General features: G+C 44.7%; 1 protein-coding gene across 1 annotated transcript in view; it reads left to right on the forward strand.

Annotated features, from left to right (window-relative positions):
* LOC122541201 (uncharacterized) overlaps window positions 1-6,116 on the forward strand; it is a 104,637-nt gene that overhangs the window by 78,676 nt on the left and 19,845 nt on the right. The window lies entirely within an intron of this gene.

Here is a 6,116-nt window from a genome sequence, read left to right on the forward strand (position 1 = left end):
GGAGGATTAGCCAGAGTTCATGTGGGTTTACAGGGATGCTGGGTCTGGTGGAATGCTCTTCGGAGGGTCAGTACTGAATCGATGGGCCGAATGGCCGCTCTCCACACTCTATGGATTCTATGATTCATATTCAGGAATGAACCATCAACAAAATTCAGCCTGGAAATCAGAGGGAAATGTTTCCAGTAAACACTCAATATCCAATACACAGCTCCATTCAAACAGTTCAGCACAAAGCACCGAGTAAACAGCTCTCTCAGCTGGATCCTCTCACACAGCATAAGGGACATTTCCACCCCTGATTACCCACAGGATAGTCAGACTGCCTGAAGATTGGTGTGGATATTTTGGGATACAATTTGTATAAAAGCTGCTCCTTCACTCACCATCTCCTCACTTGGTTTTCAGTCCCTATAGGAAGTGAACCAGCTCTGGAAGAGGAAGAGGAGACAATGTGCAGAGTGGGTGGCTCTCTGATTGACGTCTCTCACAGTCAATCCAAATATTTCTGTTAAAAATCACACAACACCAGGTTATAGTCCAACAGGTTTAATTGGAAGCACTAGCTTTCGAAGTAATTGTCAGTCACCTGATGAAGGAGCGTTGCTCCGAAAGCTAGTGCTTCCAATTAAACCTGTTGGACTATAACCTGGTGTTGTGTGATATTTAACTTCGTGCACCCCAGTCCAACACCGGCATCTCCAAATCACAAATATTTCCAGAGCAGCATGTGACCGGGGAAATTGAGGTGACTTTGAGCACCAGATCAGAAGGAGATTTAAACTTGTCACTGTCCCATCTGAATAAAACCTCATTTATCGCAGCTACTGTCTCAGTTCCCCTGGTAAATCTTTGAGAGAGATATAATATTCTTCATCCTCTGAGAGTTTCAAACTGGCAACAACAGTGTGGAATCTGTATCCTGGCATGTGTTTGACTTCAATTAGCCTGCCTGTCATATAGGCATGGAGTCATGGAGAAGTACAGCACGGAAACAAGATTCTTCGGTCCAACGCATCCATGCCGACCAGATATCCCAAATTAATCTTATCCCACCTACCAGCACTTGGCCCATATCCCTCTAAACCCTTCCTATTCATATACCCATCCAGATGCCTTTTAAATGTTGCAATTGTACCAGCCTCCATCACTTTCTCTGGCAGCTCAGTGCAAACATGCTCCACCCTGAGTGAAAACATTGCCCCTTAGGTCCCTTTTAAATCTTTCCCCTCTCACCTTAAACTCTATGTCCTCTAGTTTTGGACTCCCCGACCCAAGGAAAAGACATTGTCTATTTACTCTATCCATTCCCCTCATGATTTTATAAACCTCTAAAAGGTCACGCCTAAGCCTCAGACTTTCCAGGGAAAACAGCCCCAGCCTGTTCAACCTCTCCCTATAGCTCAAACCCTCCAACCCTGGCAACATCCTTGTAAATCTATTCTGAACCCTTTCAAGTTTCACAACATCCTTACTATAGGAAGGAGACCAGATCTGCACACAATATTCCAAAAGTCGCCTAACCAATGTCCTGTACAGCCTCAGCATGATCTCCCAATTCCTCTACTCAGTGCTCTGCCAATAAAGGAAAGCATACCAAATGCCTTCTTCACTATCCTATCTACCGGCGGCTCCACTTTCAAGGAACTATGAACCTGCACTCCAAGGTCTCTTTGTTCAGCAACACTCCCCAGAATCTTACCATTAACTGTATAAATCCTGGGATAAAGTGAGGACTGCAGATGCTGGAGATCAGAGCTGAAAAATGTGTTGCTGGAAAAGCGCAGCAGGTCAGGCAGCATCCAGGGAACAGGAGAATCGACGTTTTGGGACGTTTCCTGAAGAAGGGCTTATGCCCAAAACGTCGATTCTCCTGCTCCTTGGATGCTGCCTGACCTGCTGCGCTTTTCCAGCATCACATTTTTCAGTGTATAAATCCTGCCCTGATTTGCCTTTCCAAAATGCAGCATCTCACATTTATCTCAATTAAACTCCATCTCCACTCCACAACCCGTTGGCCTATCTGATCAAGATCACTTGTATTCTGAAGTAACCTTCTTCGCTGTCCACTACATTACCAATTTTGGTGTCATCTGCAAACTTACTAACTATACTACCAATGACCAAATAATTTATATAAATGATGAAAAGCATGAGACCCAGCACTGATCCTTGTGGCACACGACTGGTCACAGGCCTCCAGTCTGAAAAGCAACCCTCTACCACCATCCTCTGTCTCCTACCTTCGATCCAAATGTCTATGTTTCACCAGTCTTGGAGAAGGGGGGAATCTAGAAGAAAGGTCAAGTTTTAAAATTGAGATGAGGAGGAATTTCTTCTCTCAGCGGGTTCCTGGTCTTTGAAATTCTCTTCCCCAGAAATCAGTGGTGGCACAGTCATTGAATTTATTTAAGGCTGAGTTAGACACAGATTTGATCTGCAAGGAAGTCCATGATTATGTGGGGCAGGCCGAAGATGAACATAGAACAGTACAGCACAGTACAGGCCCCTCGGCCCTGAATGTTGTGCCAATCTTTTATCCTACTCTAAGATCAAAATAACCTGCATACCCTTCATTTTACTATCATCCATGTGCCTAAGCAAAAGTCGTTTTAATGTTCCTGATGTACCTGACTCTACTACCACCACTGGCAGAGCATTCCATATACCCACCACTCTTTGTGTAAAGAACCGACCTCTGACAATGTCCCCTAAACCTTCCTCCAATCACCTTAAAATTATGCCTCCTTGTGATAGCCATTTCTGCGCTGGGAAAAGGTGACTATACACTCCATTTATGCTCTCACCATCTTGTACACCTCTATCAAGTCGCCTGTCGCCCATTTTCGCTCCAATGCGAAAAGCTTTAGCTCCCTCAACTTTTCTTCATAAGAACATGCCCTCCTGTCCAGGCAGTATCCTGGTAGATCCCCTCAGCAGCCTCTCTAAAGCTACCATATCCCTCCCATAATGAGGCGACCAGAACTGAACACAATACTCCAAGTATAACCAAGGCTCTATAGAACTGCAGCATAATTGCATGACTCAACCCCACTGTGGTACCATATGTCTTCTTAACAACCCTATCAACTTGGGTGGCAACTTTGAGAGATCTATAGACTTTGAACACTTACGGGCAAGAGATCTATAGACATTGACCCCAAGATCCTTCTGTTCCTCCACACTGCCAAGAATCCTGTCTTTAACCCTGTATTCTGATTCAAATTCAACTTTCCAAAATGAATCAGTTGACACTTTTCTAGATTGAACTCCATCTGCCACTTATCAGCCCAGTTCTGTATCCTGTCACTGTCCTGTTGCAAACTACAACAGCCCTCTATACTATCCACCACTCCATCAACCTTCGTGTCATCAACAAACTTACTAATCCATCCTTTCACTTCCTCATTCAAGTCATTTATAAAAATCACAAACAGCAGAGGTCCCTGTGGAACACTACTGGTCACCAAGCTCCAGGCTATATACTGTCCATCTAATACCACCCTCTGTCTTCTATGGGCCAGCCAGTTCTGTATCCAGACAGCCAAATTTCCCTGTATCCCATGCCTCCTTAGTATCTGAACGGCCCTATCATGGGGAACCTTATCAAACGCCTTGCTAAAATCTATGTACATCACATCCACTGCTCTATCTTTATCAATGTATTTTGTCAAATCCTCAAAGAATTCAGTAAGGCTTGTGAGATGTGACCTGCCCCTCAAAAAGCCATGTAGACTAATCAAACTATGGTTTTCCAAGTAATCATAAACCCTGTCTCTCAAACCCTGCAACAGCTATTCCTGCCCCTGTAATATGAATGCTCCCAATAATTTGCCCACCACAAACGTAAGACTGACTGGTCTGTAATTCTCAGGATTAAGAGTCAAGATTAGAGTGGTGCTGGAAAAGCACAGCACGTCAGGCAGCATCCGAGGAGCAGGAAAACTGACGTTTTGGGCAAAAGCCCTTCATTCCTAATGAAGGGCTTTTGCCTGAAACATCGATTTTCCTGCTCCTCAGATGCTGCCTGCCCTGCTGTGCCTTTCCAGCACCACTCTAATCTTGACTCTGATCTCTAGCATCTGCAGTCCTCACTTTCGCCTATTCCCAGGATTATCCCTATTCCCTTTCTTGAACAAGGGAATAATATTTTCCACCCTCCATTCATCTGACAGTAGTCCAGTGGCCAGTGAGGATGCAAAGATTATCGCCAAAGGTGCAGCAATTTTTTCCCTCACTTCCCATACTAATGTTAGGTATATCCCATTTGGCCCAGGGGACTTGTCTATCTTTATGTTTTTAAAAATTTTCAGCACATTCTTCTTCTTAACATCAACCTGTTCTAGCATATCAGCCTGTTTGACGCTGTCCTCACAAACAACAAGGTCTCTCTCAGTGGTGAATACTGAAGCAAAGTATTCATTAAGGACTTCCCCTACCTCCTCTGACTCCAGGCACAAGTTCCCTCCACTATCCCTGATCGACCGTCCCCTCACTCTGGCCATCCTCTTGTTCCTCACATAAGTGTATGTGGAAACCTAAGGGTTTTCCTTAATCCTACCTGCTAAAGCTTTCTTCATGACCACTTCTATCTCTCCTAAGTCCATGCTTCAGTTCCTTCCTGGCTACCTTGTAACTCTCTAGAGCCCTGTGTGATCCTTTCCTCCTCAACCTGAAACAACCTTCCTTCTTCCTCTTGACTAGATGTTCCACATCCCTTGTCACCAAAGGTTCTTTCACTCTATCATCCCTTCCTTGCCTCAGTGAGACAAACCTGTCCAGCACTATCAGCAAGGGCTTCCTAAACAACCTCCGCATTTCTATTGTGAATTTCCCTGAGAATATCTGTTCCCAATTTAAGCTCCACAGTTCCTGCCTAATGGCATTGTAATTCCCCCTCCCCCAATTAAATTCTTTGCCATACCCTCTGCTCCTCTCCCTCTCCATGACTACAGTAAGGGACACGGAGTTGAGACCACTATCACCAAAATGCTCTCCCACCGAGAGATCTGACACTAGGCCTGGTTCATTGCCAAGCACCAAATCCAATATGGCCTCCCCTCTAGCTGACCTATCCACATATTGAGTCAGGAATCCTTCCTGGACACACTTAACAAATACTGCTCCATCCAAACTGTTTGAACTAAGGAGATTAGAATCAATATTAGGGAAGTTGAAATCACCCATGACAACAACCCTGCTACTTCTGCACCTTTCCAAAATCTGCCTCCCAATCTGCTCCTCCGTGTCTCTGTTGCTCTTGCGGAGTCTGCAGAAAATTCCCAATAAAGTGACTGCTCTTTTCCTGGTTCTGACTTCCACCCATACTGACTCAGTAGACGAACCCTCCTCAATGACCTCCCTTTCTGTAGCTGTGATACTACACCTGATTAGCAATGTCACTTCACCACCTCTTTTAGTTCCCCCCCATTCCTTTTGAAACATCGAAACTCTGCAACATCCAACAACCATTCCTGCCCCTGTAATATCCAAGTCTCCGTAATGGCCACAACATCATAGTTCCAAGTATTGATCCATGCTGTAAGTTCATCACCTTTATTCCTGATACTTCTTGCATCAAAATAGACACACTGGAACCCATCACACTGACTGCATCTTTGCTCTATCAACTGTCTATCCCTCCTGAAGGGAAGGCCACAGTCACATCAACCATGATGTTATTGAGTTGTGGAGCAGGCTAGATATATCAAATGGTCTCCTGCTATGTTTCTTCTGATCTATCTTTCCTTTTCTTTGCCTCTATCACTCTTCCTTGACCCCCTTCCGATCATTCTCTATCTTCCCCTCTCTCTCTCCTTGTGACACAGGGATATGTGAAGGATAAACATCTACAATAACAGGCAATAAGCTGAGCTAAACTGCCCACAACCAATAAATTAGAGCAACATTCTGCCATCAAAGTTGACAAAACGTTAATGTTTTCAAGCAGAAATAGTGATCCCAGAAATGGGCCATCAAACCTGCCTTCTCGTGAGGTGCTGGTAGGGCTAATGTCTGATCCTCCACATAGAAGAATAACAGACGGCACTCACTGTGTAGCAGTCTCTAACTGAGGAGTCAGCTCTTTCAGCAAAGGTGACAGAGTTGGAAGAAAT

This window comes from Chiloscyllium plagiosum, unplaced genomic scaffold (genome assembly GCF_037043375.1).
Source record: "Chiloscyllium plagiosum isolate Xiang-an unplaced genomic scaffold, Cpla_swu_hap1 HiC_scaffold_35, whole genome shotgun sequence".
Taxonomy (NCBI): Eukaryota; Metazoa; Chordata; class Chondrichthyes; order Orectolobiformes; family Hemiscylliidae; genus Chiloscyllium; species Chiloscyllium plagiosum.